Raw genomic sequence first — 15,849 nt, forward strand, 5'->3', positions numbered from 1 at the left:
ATGGCAAAACCCCCCAAAAACTCAAAATGTTGTCATTTCTGAAACCAACCTCGTAGAAACATGTGACTTGAACCGAACTGTACCTTAAGCAATCTGTCATGCAATTTAGGTAATATTAACAAGTGGGGTATATTGTAATTATGTGTTTTATGAAAAAGAAGATATATTGTACGGACACAAAGGGGAGTGTCCTTTCCTTGAGCCCTAAAGATGATACCTGATGACTCATTCTGACTCACAATTCCCTTCTCCAGTCAGGTCACAGTAAATCCTTTAACCTATCAGGATCCTCAGAGGGTTGGTCATAGAAAGTCAGCCTTCCCACCCACTTTCAAAAGACATAAAAAGATCCACTGAGACCCAGATAGGGACATTCATTTTCCACTCTTCAATCAATTTCTGCACAGCACGCTGCCTGACCCTATCCAGAACTTAGACTCCAGATAGACTTCAGAACTTGAAGCAGAGAGGCCTGAACCAAAAGGCCTCAGAATCCAGCAACCTAACCAAACTATTCAACAGCCGGGCGAGCTGTTTGATTCTGGCTAGAACCATATCCAGACCCAGAAAGCAGAGCTGTATCCAGACCAGACCGCTGTGCAGTGCCAATAGCAGACCCAGACCAGACCGCTGTGAGCAGAACCAGTGCCAGAGACTGTCCGGAGAGAGAACCGCAGCCCAAACCTGACCAAATCTGTGACGAGGTCCATTCCCTTCCATAATTAGGAGTGAGTTTCCTGCCAGAACTGTACAGAACCAATCTCATAGTCTAAAGTGATCCTATCCCATCCATTTCAACCTAGTTAGAACTGCATAGAAATCGTGTGTCCATCCTGTGATTTCAAAGCTGTAAAAGTGTCATCTGTCATTCTGAAATCTTGACTTCATTTCTGAAAATCTACCTCTACAAAAACGTCTGTATCTTTTTAACCAAATGTCCTAGAAGCAAGATTTAACTGTCATTTTAAAGCTAAGAACCTAGCTTTCCAACAAACTCACCTTGTTTGACCTTCCAACTCCTTATAGTTTTTCCGTGATCGCAATCGACGCATTCGGAAAAAGTGCAGCAAATTGTAAACTAGCTCAATTTCACCACTTGTAAAAAGAGCTGCTTCTTGCTTTCCACTGCTGAAATTCGTTTTCAACCTGATAATCATTCCTGAATCATTGCTAGTGTTGGCCTGAACTAATTCAAAGTAGCTGTCACCTACCCTGAATCTCCTATAGGGAATTAAAATCATTTTAGCATATTTTTCACTCCATTGCAATCACATTTAAAAGTATTTTTGCCTGTTTAAAAGCATACCGGTTTTCTCTAAGCTTGCTGGGGGGAACTGGAATTTGAACTGCTTTGATGATTGTAACCCTGAAAACTGTGTGCTCTTCTTTCCATCTCTTTCTATTGCATAAGGGGGGGATTGAATTGTCACAAAGGAAAAAGTGATCAGATTATCTCTTGTTGAAACCATATCAAGTTTATTTCTGTGCTGCATTCTTTCCATCATTGCTTTTCCTTGAAGCCATACAAAGAATTCTCTGCTACCTTATCCTTTCTATTCCAACTCCTAAGTAATTAAGGAATTGTGCTACTGTAATATTATCCATTGTTGATCACTGTTCATACTCATAAGTGTGCTATCAAATATTAATTTATTCATAAAAGTGATATATATATATATATATATATATATATATATATATATATATATATATATATATATATATATATATAGTTTAATTTTTCCAATAAACCTTTTAATTTGCAAAACAAACTTACTTCTTGGCTCAGTGAGGTCAGGGGGATTCAAAGAGAGGGGCGTTATATAAGGGTTTATCATCCAGATTTAAGAACTTGACATAAAAATATTTGAATAAGGGCTTCCATTGGGCATCCCAGACTAGTCATTGACTTAGTTGGAGTGCTTGATTGAAGTCACTTACAATGACCAGTCTTGCTTTTGCGAGTGTGATAGGCTTGTGTCATAAGCATCTGTTACTTGTCCATCTTGAAGTTGTGCATTCGATCCTCACTCTTATCGGCAAGTACCTTTTCTTCGGTGCCATATTAGGATCTGTTCCCACTAGCTTTCCCAACTTGGCTGAGATGCGAGTCCCCTCCTTTCTAGGCTCCTGCTGAGGAAGAGATTTCTCACGGTGAGGTTTGCTACTCACCTGTGTTTGGTTACTTAATTCAAACCCTAGCAAATCCCGGGCTGCTTTCATAAAGTTGGACTTCACCAGAACAGAGTTCAGATGGAGAATTACCCAATCAAGCCATTTTTCTTTAACATATTCCACCACCCGAATGTCATCTGAGTTAATATATATTAATTTAGGGATATGGTGCAGCAATTTCAGAATGTTTTTTTTTTTTGGTTGAGGATCAAGTTTTCATCCATGGGTAACAATCTTTCCAGTATAATTGCAATCTCCCAATGTTGATTTAATTGCTGCTTACTAGAGCAATTGAATGGCCCTGTTTGTTTGGGAGTATAGTACTATAAATTCTCCCGAGTTGTTAAATTAGCTGTACGATGCAAGGCCAGTCTTTTGTCTCCAAGCATCTGGAAATTATGGGTGTGCTCTTTCTTTCCACCCGACCCTTCCTCACATTGGAGGGCATGCAGGAGGGAACCTCGTTGTTAGCTCCCAATGTTTCCTCGGTGGGTCCCATGACATTAGATTCTATGCTTGCACTTTATTCAAGGATCTCATCTTCTTCAAAGATGGTAATTTGTTCAAGCAAGTCTCTGGTATTGGCCCCTCCTGAAACTCATCCTCAACTTCAGTTTGGAGTTGAGCTAGAGCCAATTTAGGGTCATCATTCTTCTTTGTCCTGATCCCTCGTTCACTCCTCCCTCTGTCGATGGTAGACAGGTGGCTTTGGAAGTGGTGTCCTTAAAAATCCTCAAGAAGGCTCTTGATCCATTGGAGTTGGTCTGTGTACTGGTTGAATGTTTTCATATTTTTTTAGTTGGTGGCCGCGCTTTGGCTTCATGCTGGGTTGAGCTATTCTGACCTGCTTTTCGAATATTGCCAATGGTTTAATAGTAGGATTTTTTGATTTTAAAGCTTTCTGTATTAACACTCAATCACTCTCAGGGGATTTAAAAGCATTGCTGATTTTGGCAGCTCCCTGTCTTTTAATTGTGTATCATCTGCTTGCTTCTCACCAGCCTCCTTCTTGTGACCTTCATCTAGCTTCTCTAGACCGAATAGACAACTAGTTTCTATGTCTATTATTGGCATATATCTTTGTCCATTCATTCAAATAGAGCTCTGCGAGGCACCTCCTTTGGGATGGTTATCTAGGGTTTGGCAGGCTGACTCTGATTTCTTCAGTGCCCCATTTTTCAAAGTATTTATGTTCTTATGCTGGGAACTCAACCATTTGCAATCTTCTAACAGAGTATCCATCAACGTGTTTTTGTACAGTTCTTCTCTTCTTGCAAGGTCACAGAGTCTATTTTGCCATTGGGCCTATGTTTCCGTTTCTTTGTCCAATCTTCTATGATATGATATGATATGATATGATATGGCATTTGTAACACACCTATAAACAAGTATTTCAAGGCGCAATGAGGCAAGGAAGGGGGAACAGAGGGAAGACAGAGAAAACGATCTTACCCAAGTGACATTGCGATTGCGCAAGTGCAGGGGAGGGAGAGGGGAAAAGTGCCAGGGTAAAGGGGAGGGGGCAGTGCTGTACATGGGATCAAAACAATAACAAGAAGTGTGGCCAGCAGGTGACAGGTGCAAGGGTAAGTGCATACAGCAGGTGTACAAAAGTGCCAGTAGGGGGACTGTAGGGTTACAGATACAGACCCAAGTGCAAGGGTTACCGGGCGGCAGTGCGGGTGTGCAACTGGGCAGCCAGAGACCTGGGCCCGGAATCAGACAGTAGCCAGGTGATCAGTGCAGTATCAGACAGGAAATCAGCAGGGGAGAGGAAGAGAGAAGGCAGAAGCAAAGAGGAAGGTCTTGAGGTGCTTCCGGAAGCGTTCTGCTCAGGTATGAACATTGGCTACAAAGCTTCCCAGGAATATCATCTTAGAATGAATCATCGCTATGAGAACTGCCTGGTCTTTAAGTGAATCGTTCACTGATTCCTATAACTTTGAAAATGGGGCCAATGAAATGGATAGCGCCACCATTATGTTATTTTGCAATTGTGCTGCTGCTGCCGCTGGTGAAAGATGGGTTTTGTGCTGAGAATTATCAGCCCAATAAACAGCATCTCTTTCTGACCCTTTGGAAGCGAGAAGAGAGAAGATTGGTGGGAGGATCTCAAGCTCCTTTCCACCACAATTGGAGAGTTTCCAGTTTGAGTAGAGCTGTGCGGGTGTAATGTTACTTGCAAACCCGTAACTTTCTCTGGAACATTGTCAGATGCAGTTTGGGCATCATACCTTGTCCCGGATACATTCTCTTGAGCATTCTCTCGCATTGAGGTTTCTTCCACAGGGTTTAGCCTGCGGCTTCTAGTACTTCTCCTAGTTTCGCAAACATGAGTTGCATCCACATTTGTTTTCTTTTGGCTTTCCATTTGTGAGTTTACCTCTGCAATATCGCGCAGACTAGCCGCCAGTAGTGAATGCTGCCCATTAGGATGCTCTACTATTATGTGCGACTCGTTCATCGCCTGGGTAGTCGGTAAGTCAGTAAGGTTGCCCTGAAAGCCACCCGCCGCCAAAGAAGAAGTCAGGGAAGCAAATAAATGCTCCAACGATACACACTGGTCCGGCGAGTTAGATTTCCCACATTGGTCAAGGACAAGCTCCATATCGGCTTGAGGAGCCTCTGCCTCTGTTAGAGGCTCGCCAGCGTCTTCAGCATTGGCAATCATCTGCCCACTCTCACAATGTCCATGCGATGTCTGTTGTAACTGATGCGGGGAAACATCCGGGGATAATTTTATATACTGTTGGTTGTGTTACCCTTTTCGGCTCGGCCATAGTTCGGGACCCCTTGGCCTTTCACCCAATCATGCTCAGCACAGGAGGGAGTTTCCAACGTCCCCCCCCCACCCATTTCATCAGACCCAATGTCTGGTAGGAGTCAGGTTTGCGTCAGAGCCCAGCGTCTTCTTTTCTTATCAATGTTGTTAATGTCATACATCATAGCAGATTGGGATTTTTCAGGGAGGGGGGCTGTCACCTCAGTAATTTACGTAAGGGTCTGCAGTGGGGTGTCCTGTAGTCTCAGCTGCTGGCGCATCGAGGCCCTGCAGTCAGCATAAAAGCAGCGTTCTGTAGATGAAGTCCACCGTAACAAAGTTGCTGTAGTGCAAATGCCTTGCACGGATACAATAAAATCCTAGTTTTTTTCTGAGTGGTGAGCTTTGCATGGGGTTATGAGCCAAAAAAAAACAAAGGAACAGCAGCTTGGTACTTAGATTGCCACTGCGTTCATGTAGCGCACACCTTTTTCAAAGTTCCCTGATTCCCAGCACATGTATTCAAATTGTACAACCCACTTGTACTGCATATACCAAAATGTCAGAGGTCAAAAAGACCTACTACCAAAGTCTGACCTTTTTCATTTGTTCGCATAGGTATATGTGGGGGGGTAAAGTTAATAGAGAATATATAGGCGTAAGGTGGTGGGTGTGGGGGGGTCTCCCCCACATATATATATATATATTTGCGAACAAATGAAGAAAAAAAATGTTGCACTTTTGGTGGTAGGTCTTTTTGACCTCTGACTTTTTGGCATACACCATACAATTGGGTTGTACAATTTGAATACATGTGCTGTACATTGACCTCAGACTTTTCACACAGATCCACTTGTACAGCACAGCAATTAATTCTATGCGCAAGGCTCTGGCCACCTACACTTTTAATCACAGAACACTACACACAGTTACTGCAAGTTAATGAGGATAAGAAGCCACCTGCGGGTGGGGTATAGTATTCGAGATGACTCACACACCTCCCGTTAGTATCAGGTGCAGGTAACAATTCACCACGGGTCTCCAGACCAAGGAGACTTGCATCCCACTGCTTGTGACCTAAATTCTGAGGCAATGTAAGTCCAGGGTCAGCACCCAAATGCTAAGTGACGGCACAATTACTCCCGAGTCAACACCCAGCCTGTAGGCACACCGCTCACTGCTCCGTAGACTCCGAAGGCAGAGCTAAACTGCGCGGGTAATAGTGAGGAAATAACCTCACAACCTTTCCACACATGTAACATGTCAAGCTGCACCCTATTCACGGTAACGGTCAGTAAGGCCGCTTCCGACACATCTCTCCCCTCAGCTCCATGCTTTCTACACTGCTTTCGCCACCACACCCGGTGCCCCACATCTCGACAGTCGGCACCAGCTCCTCTGCATGAATCTGCATGGGCAAGCATGCACTCTGAGGTACAAATGTTAGTTATGTGTGCTGTTTTGTACAGTGTGACACAATACACACAAGTTTCGACTGTATTTATTAACTTTTGGAATTCTTTGCAGAACGACGTGCCTCTGATGTCGACAGTGTTTACAATTTTTTTTAATGGTGTTCGTTTATCATTGCGCTTCTTGCTATTGACGCTCGCTTCATAGCACGCTGCCGAATTATGTGCATTACAGATGCCACACCGCAGATGTACGGTGTAAGTGTGGGGGGGGGGCATGCAATATTTTTCATGCATGTGCATTTTGACTCTGTTTCAGTGCGGGCCTTACCTACAAGTACACACATATGGTTTTATAAGAAGCGGTTTTAGTGCATTTGGGAGGAGTGCCCCATGTTTTGGAATGAGCAATCTTGGAGGATGGAGCAGTGGGAACATTTTGAGATATTGATGGAAAAAGACATGCAGGTTGGGCCGGAGCAGAGTCATAACCTGGGCATTTGTCCATATTTGTACCAACACGCTTGCTCATTCTATTCGCCCCTTTTGATACCCCACCAAGGAAAAAGGCAAAGAATGAGACATTCTTTCTTTGTTGGCATAAAAAGGCAGCAGATTTATTTTCTCAATATGCCAACCTCAAAATACTGCAAACAAGCTTTGTGAAAATAGTTCTGAAGCTCCGGCGACCAGCCGACTGCTGTGTATCCAAACCTTGCTTCCCCCTTTGCCAACCAAGTCTACTGTAGGCCAAAGTTACCCCAACCCTTCTTGTCTGAGCCCTGACTGCCCTTGCAGGTGTTCCTGGGCAGGGGGAGTGCTGTTTTGTCGGGGGAAGCTGAGCCCTCATTGATATCTCCAGCGCCAATGCCGCTTAGGCCCCCAAGGGGCTCTGGTCGCAAGCAGAGCGAATACCCTTAGTATTCGTATCTTGCCACTGGTCGCCAAAATACTGCCACCCCAAAGGTGGGTCCACGCCCACCGTGGGTCCCCCCTCGTGCCATTTAATTTTCTCCTCGACTTTTAAACCGTGACTGTTCCACTACCCATTCCTTCTTAGTTATATTAATAATCCTTGGTTCCAACCAACCTCTTTGTAATAAAAACCTTTAATCCAGATCACCTTTCATACCTCCAGCGCCCCTGCCGCTTAGGCCCCCAAAGGGAGATAGCTTATCCATGCTTGTCATACTTTCCCCTCAACATGTTCCTCTCCACATTTTAATAGGCAAAAGCTCCCCACCACATCTCGTGGCTCTGCCTGCCTTCACAGGAGTTACTAGGCTGGGGGAGCGCCATTCCTGATGGGGGAAGCTGAGCTTTATTCCTTTAGTTAGGAGTTAAATTCCAAATTTGTCTTCCTTCCATTCTTGCCTCAATCTATATAACCTAACCCCCCCGTATAACTCTTAAACTTGCTATCATATCTTTCCCCCATAGCGCCTTCCGAAGCGCAAAATAACCCATATATAGCTGATCACTGACCGGCACTCATAAACATTTAAAGAGGCATGGGCAACCTTCTTGCCCAGAAATATACCCGCCTATTTTTCTTAATTTTTGAACCTCTTCACTAACCTCTGGCATTCTCACCCCTGATTTTAAAATGTCAGACTCCAGACTCCCCACCTCCCCATTGTCAGTTACTCGGGGTACGGGTGTCGGCAAGTGAGTTTCAGTTATGCTTCTCCTTCTCTTTGACTTTTGCGCTACCCCTCTGTTTTCCTTCCCCTGAAGACATGCTGTGGTTCCCTGCCCCATTGCCGCCTGTGGGTTTAAATCTGCAGATTTTGTAAAAAGGGGCAATACTCCTCCTCAAACTTCAAGCAAACTGCCTGCTCCCCCTGCTGATAACTGGGTCAACTATTCCAGGAGGAGCACCCGTGAAAAAAAGACCCCCTCCCCCTGTCCCCATCAGACCTTGTCTCCATCTCATAATGCGGCTTCTCCTCCTGCACCCTGTCCCCTGTCTCCCTTGCTGGCACAATTTTTTCAATGTAACCCCTGACATCCACGTCATCCCAAGACATAGCAGGCCAAATCTGCATTTTTAGCCTAACACCCCTGTCATATTTCAAGCAAGCATCACCGCCATGATTCAGGTATAAGGTATGGACGCACTGCCCATATGCAAATAATGCCCCAGAATCCTGTGGGAACTTTTCAATCATGATGGATGTCAGCATCCTCAAAGCCGCCAACCAAATGTGGATGCTCTCTTCTACCTTAGGCCTCTCCCTGTCCTTCTTCTCCCTCTCTTTCTCTGATAAGGCATGTCAGCCCAACACCACAGGCTCATATCTAACAGGATAAAGATCTAAAAAAACTCCTTCTGCCAAATCCTCTCCTTGTAAGCCAAAGGAATGTGCCATGCTAAAGAGTTCCCGGCTGCCCTTACTGGAGCAAAGCCTGGCATGGACCTCCCGTACTGCGTGGTATTATCCCACCCAATACCCTGCCCTTGGCTGCCTGCCAGTGTTGCTATCGGCTGCTGCAGCAGGCTAACCACCCCCCGAGCGGTATCCATGGGCAGTGAGGAAGCTTGACTCTCGACCATGCAGCCCACAGCCCACCCCAAACTATCTAGCCTCTGAATGTCCCCTTGCTGATGCACAGCCTCTGCATTCCTTCCCACTTGATTAAATGCATTTATATTACATTACATTCAACCATTCACCCCTGTTTCCGCATGCCTGCAAGCAGTGCAAGAACATACCTTTAACCTGCTCCAAGAATGCAGATCCCTCTGCTGTCACCACCGCCACGCTCGCCACAGGTGCGCCTGGTGCACTGACGCCACGCCTTGGAGCCTCCGCAGGTAAGGGCACCGGATTGGCCACAAGCCCCTCCTATCTCCATATGCCTCTAGCCCATGGTGCTTTCTGCTTTTTGCCCACCTCCGCCTGCTGGCTTTAGCCTTAGCGGTCAGATTCCTCTTCCTCTTGGCCGCAGATCTCCTGCGTCGCCTCATCCGCTGAACAATTAGGGAACAACAGTGGCGATTCTGTCCCTTGGCTTGATCCAGCTGCTTCATCCTCTAGCTGTGTTGGCATCATATGCAACCAATTTGGCCCATGCTTGGTGGCTGCCATCCGTCCCATCAACACAAATGCTCCAAATCTTTGTCAGGGCAGCAAAACCCTGGCGTGCCCTGATTCTGTGTAGCCATCTTCCTTGCTGCAGTGGCCCCCATATGATTTTCTGTGCCCTTGTTTTCACACACACTGTAATGGTTTGTCTTCAGCAGCAGCCTCCAGGCAAATGCACTGCTTTTATAGGATCATGTCTGATGCAGCGGCCCTCAAGCACATGCACTGCTTCCTTGGTAAATGTAAAATCAATGCAAATGTCCCACCAGCTATTAAAAATATCCAGCTGTTCACCCTTACTTGCTGCCTGACCGACTAATTCCCTGCACAATGTTGAATGTTTACTTTGAACTCGCTGTGTCTTTCTTTCAAGATGTCAAGCTGTTCACCCTTCCCTTTGCTGAGTTTCATGCATGCAAGAAAGTCCAGCGTTTCCCCCTGCCGCCTGTGGCTGCCAGTCCATGTTACCGATGGTGCTTCCAAGGTCAGTGCACTTTCAATGCGCCCAAGTTTGTACAAACCACAGGCCGGATTTCCAAAGTTTAATTACCCCGCTTTCAAATAACAACAATAAAATGTTACCCTTTCCGCAGCCCGGGTCTCAAATGTCCAATGCAGTAAGGATTGCAACAACCCGCGTGCTGCGTCCCATCAAAACAGTTCTGAATGTGCCAAGCGCTTTGTATCACAGTATGGTTTTGCCTTGCCAGCCTTTGTTCGCAGCCGCGGCTACGTGTCTTTCCACAATGCACACTTGCTGTTTACCTTAACTCTCTTGTAAATATTTTGATCCTGCCACTGCCCAGATTGGAATCCGTCGGTCTGCTTCCGCGGGCCAGCTGTAGCTGTGCCGTGGAGAGGGGCGGTCTGATGTGAGAGGTCTATCCCGCCCCTTGCTCACCTCGTCTTCAATTTGATGGACCCTGCACCGGCTCCTCTCCTTCCCCACGGCTCTGCTGTTTTGGTGCTGCTGCTCCCGTCCGTGGCCCTTCACCTCCTGCTGCGCTTCACCAGCCCTCCCATCAGCGTGTCTCGGTCCTTGCAGCAGCCTGATGGAATACACACTGCGCTGCTCCCTGCTTGCAGCTTCTTCCTGGCTCCAGACAAACAGCCACGACGTCCTGTAAAGTGACTCCAATCTAGCAATCCAACTAAGTCAATGCCTGGTCTGGTATGCCCAATGGAAGCCCTTATTTATATATTTTTATGTCTAGTTCATAAACCTGGATGATAAACCCTTATATAACGCCCCTCTCTTTGGATCCCCCTGACCTCACTGAGCCAAGAAGTAGGTTTGTTTTGCAAATTAAAAGATTTATTGAAAAATTAAACAAGATATATATCACACTTTTATAAATAAATTAATATTTGATAGCACACTTATGAATATGACAGTGATCAACAATGGATAATATTACACTAGCACACTTTTTTAATTACTTAGGAGTTTGTATAGAGAGGATAAAGTAGCTGAGAATGCTTTTATGGGTTCAAGGAAATGCAATTATGGAAAAGAATACAGCACAGAAATAACTGAGATGGTTTCCACAAGAGATAATATGATCACTTTTTCTTTTGACAATTCACTCCCGCACTATGCAATATAATGAGATGGAAGGAAAGCACACAATTTTCAGGAATACAATCAAATGCAATACCAATTCAGTTCCCCCCTAGCAAGCTTAGAGCCACAGGGATGATTTTAAAACACAGGCAAAAATATCTTTAAATGTGATTTGCAAAGAAGTGAAAATATGCTAAAAATTATTTTAATTCCCTATAGGAGATTCAGGGTAGGTGATAGCTACTTAAGATTGGTTCAGGTCAACGCTATCAGTGATTCATGAGGGATTATCAGGTTGAAAACGGATTTCAGCAGTATAAGTAGACAGTTTATGGCTTATCGGAAAGCTGGGGATCTTAGCTTTAAAATGAAAGTTAAATCTTGTTCCTAGCACGTATGGTTCAAAAGATACGGATGGTTTTGTGAAGGTAGATTTCAGAAATGAAATAATGATTCAGAATGGCAATTGACACTTTCACAGGTTTGAAATCACAGAATGGACACACGATTTCTATGGAGTTCTAAATAGGTGGAAATGGTTTGAATTAGAATATTTTAAACTAAGAGATTGGTTTTGCACAACTCTGGCTGGATACTCACTCCTAATTTTGGATAGAATGGGCCTCATCACAGATCTGGTCAACAGGTTTAGCTGCGGTTCTCTCTGCTCTGCTGGTCTGGATCTCTGGTTCTGGCAAATTTCTTGGCACAGCACAGCGGTCTGGTCTCGTCTGGTCAGTCTGGATACAGCTCTGCTTTCTGGGTCTGGCACAGGGTTCTAGGCTAGAATCAAACAGCTCGCACGGCTGTTGAATAGTTTAGTTAGGTTGCAAAAGATTTTGGGGCCTGCTGAAAAGGATTCAGCTTGTGGACTAGGCCTCTCTGCTACAAGTTCTGAAGTCTGGATTCTAAGTTCTGGATATGGTCCTTCTGGATATTGTCTGGTCCGGCAAAGCGCTTCGCAAGAAATCAGTTTGAAGTGGAAAGTGAATGTCCCTAACTGGGTTTCAATGGCTCTTTTTATGTCTTCTGAAAATGGGTGTGTGTGTGGGCATAACTAAGCCTGCCCCTCACAACTTATCATTGGCCAAGTTTTCCTCTCTCCCTTGATTGGGGGAAGGAAATGGAGTGTCATCGTGATGAGGTATGTTTATGGGCCAGAGGATCCTTCCCTTGTCACTTTGCACACAAATCTATTTTTGATCCAAATGCATATTTATCTATGTACAATTTTTCTAATAGTATATGTCCAGTTAACATATTTTCTGTAGCACCAAACCATCCGATCCCTGTCTTTGTAAGATGTCGTGTCCACTTCTGACAGGATTCTGCCCTTTTCATCCAGAACACAACCTCTAAACTTTTCCAGAATTTACACAAATGAGCGCAAGGAATATGGGCATCAGATGATGAAGTGTCAGATTTTTAACATACATACATTTGGAGTAATACCCTATTTTCCGATACTACCCCCCAGAACATACCACAGAGTCCTAACACCTCTTAAAATGTGCACAGAAAAATCACAGGAATAATGATATTATTTACATAATTTTGACACTTCCGTACTATGAATTATCCATCTTTTTAAAATTATGCTCTGGCCCAGATGGGTGTGGTTTCCAGAGCACATGGGGGAATTTCTGTCTGTCCCCGCCTCCAGCTCAGGTGGCTCACAGAGGCAGCACCACTCCCATTTCTTTCCAAGAGGAAGCCATTTACGACCCCGTGATTTAGCATTTGCCTGAGCCAAGGAAAGTTCATTGTTCTGTTTCCTGCAGTCCAAGACACCCCTCCACTGATTCAATCAGAGAGGTGTGATCTCCTTTTGGTGGGAACAGCAGAAGGCAGCCAGGCCTGTGAATGCAGTTGCTGGGCAAGTTTCAACTCCTGTCGGGGGTAGTTGCCGGGCAGAATTCAATCTCTTTAAGCCAGGCTTCAGCCAAATGTCACTTTTGTTCCAGTTTTTCTTCATTCAAATCAAACTTACAATTTTGACACATGCAGCTAGAACGCTGATTCTAAGTTCAAAACTATGACATTTAAACAGTTGCAACCTATGCGACACTCCAAAGTAAATAACTCATGTATTTTAAACATTTCGATTTTAGTGGCTTTAAGTCCAATTTCACTTAAACTGCTGACATCCACTGCTCAGCCAGTTTTGTTATGAACACTATTTTAGGCTCTTCATCTTTCCAGATGTTGTATGTACACAAGATTTCATTCTACCAGACGTCTGCTGGTGTTCAGTAAGATTTTTGAATATCTTGCAATGTTTGAAATAGGCATTTTGAGCTTGCATTTCAGAGAAACAAATGTGATTTCAAAGCGCTTTTTGAGCTAACAGGCACTGCTGTTTTTCCTTTGGCACCACGTTTCATTCATGGCGCTTCTGGCCCATCACGCTCGCTCTGGTGGGTGGCAGGTCAGGCGACCATTTTGGTGTGCGCAAAAACTGCGCGGCTTTCCTGGATTCTGGCGCAAATGTGGGCTTTTCAGCCATCTTGGATTTTCTAAGCCCACAGCACCAAATGTTGTAGCATAATAGTTCAAACGTAGGTCAAGACACCTGACAGTCCTTCCTCTGAAAACAAAATGAAGCAGAAAACAAAATGAAACAGGTCCTTCTTGGTGAGTGGCATCCTTCGGCTGAGCTGCATGCACCTCAAGGCGAAAACCAGGCGGCTTATAAACTGCCTGGCCCACCCCTTTCCATTGTCCACTTTCCGCAGGCATTTTGCCCCTTTTGCTGGCTTTCCCAGGCTTCCTGCGCACCTCCCCCTTACATAGGGGGGGGAGGGAGGAGAGGATGCTGCCCCCGTTATTAGGGCACCTCCTCAATTTCTTTTTTGTCGACACCTCCAGGCGTTTGGTTGTGTAATGCAGCGCCTGGCTGGCAGAAAGGGCCATCTTGCTGCAGGTGGTGCCATGCAGAGCCGGCCTTAGGGCAGGGCGGGCCGGGCGACTGCCTGGGTGCTATGCCCCCCAGGGTGCCATTAGACCCTAACACGCCAGTTCGGGGAAGTCTTTTAAGTGCTCCCCCCAGTTGGTGTAGTGGGAGAAGGCACGGCAGGCACCCTTATGTTATTAAAGGTGCCAGCGAAGGCGGGCCACATTGAATAAAAATAGGATGCTGATAGCACCCTATTCACATGATGATTATCTCCCTGCTCCGACACGGGAGCGAGGAGGTTTTCATTGGAATAGGACGCTTTCCAGTGATTAAACCCCTGCAAGGCGCCGGAGCAGTAAGGGACTTAACAGATGTGGTGCTCCTGACCCCTCTCCAAAACCCCTCTCCCCCTGTTGATGTGGGGAGGGGGAGCACCAATTCGCCCAGGGCACTGCTTCCTTTAAGGCCGGCCCTGGTACCATGCTTCGTCATGGCTGGGATAGAGTTAGCCCTGTTAATCAGTCCCGAGCCAGGCAGTGCATGGCAGAAGGAGAGCTTGCAGCAGGAGATGGAGTAATGCCATGGCTTGGGCAGTGGGGCAGAGAGTAAGTCCTGTGTCTACAGTCCCCTGGCAAGAGGGGTCAGACTGTTTCATGCAGGAGCTCTGCTGGCATCCGATTCCTAGCCATGGATGCCTGGGGCAGAATTAATCAGTCCTGTGCCAGCCAGGCAGTGCCTGGCAGAGTCATATGCAGTACCCTTAGGGAACACTACATACAATTAAGACTACAAGTGATAGTACAATTTCACCTTTCATGCAAGCCTGTACTACATAGTAAAGTGGTAGCGATGACTGAGCGGCCAGACTTATGTGCAGAGCAAATGAGCAGTAATAGGGATCACACCAAGGACTGCAATTACTGTGACTCAAGCAAACATTGACTCAAGGTTTCTGGTTAAAAAATATAAGTACATTTATTTTTAGACGATCTGTTCACAAAACACTTCACTTCTATTAAATAAAACCACACTCTAAATATACTATGTACAACCAATTCCTCTTGTTCAGGTCAATTCAAGGCAAGTACATTAGGATTTGACAGACAGGTGTTTCGAAACAAAGACGTTACCGTGGGTTAATGCGCACCCATTTTTTGACAGTAATGACAGTTCGATCTTGCGAAAATAAAGCGTACCCGCGAGAAGAAATGCACCCGAAGTCAACCACGCTTAGCACATAGAACTAAAACAAGGGAATAGTGGATAAAAATCATAGGCAATACTTTTGTCAAGGCAATAGAATCAGAGGATGTTTTCTAAGATGCAGATAAAAGTCAATAGGCCTGCGCCAGTGTCAAATGGAGCAGGGGCTCTGTTGTCGAGGATCACACGGTTAGAATAGTTCAAGATTGACGTTGCCAGGAGTACTGGATATTGTCAAAGGGAAGCAAAAGTTATAAGATGGAAGGAAGAAAGGGCAAGCCTTTGGAAGGAAAAGGGTTCAACCCGATTCCTCACGGTCGGACGGAGAGAACGACCAAATGGACACAGTACCTTATTCGGATGAAGAAAGCTGGTGCTACGACAGTTGTTCTGGTAGTTCCTGCAGACTCACGGTTCCTGAAGCTTCAGTCGTGGGGACAAGAAGGAGGATGTCTGGAGCGATCTGCACTACCCAGGGATGAAGCCAGCAGCAGCAAAGTAACAATGAATAAAAGGTGCGCTCCTTAAAAACAGGAGAGGGCTCTTCTGATGGCTATCTGGACCACTATAGCTCAGTGAAGCAATTTCGACCCAGAAGAGGATTCTCTGGCTGTAGAAGGTGAGCCGGTTGATCCCACCAGGCTCAAGGGAAGAAGACTCCGGACTGGATCTTCTCTGTCATTGAAGGGTAGATAGCTCAGGACTGCAGCAGGGCTTCACCGGGATCCAAGAGTTGCAGCAGCCGTCTT

This window comes from Ambystoma mexicanum, chromosome 7q, assembly GCF_040938575.1.
Source record: "Ambystoma mexicanum isolate Mex_15411 chromosome 7q, UKY_AmexF1_1, whole genome shotgun sequence".
Lineage (NCBI taxonomy): Eukaryota > Metazoa > Chordata > Amphibia > Caudata > Ambystomatidae > Ambystoma > Ambystoma mexicanum.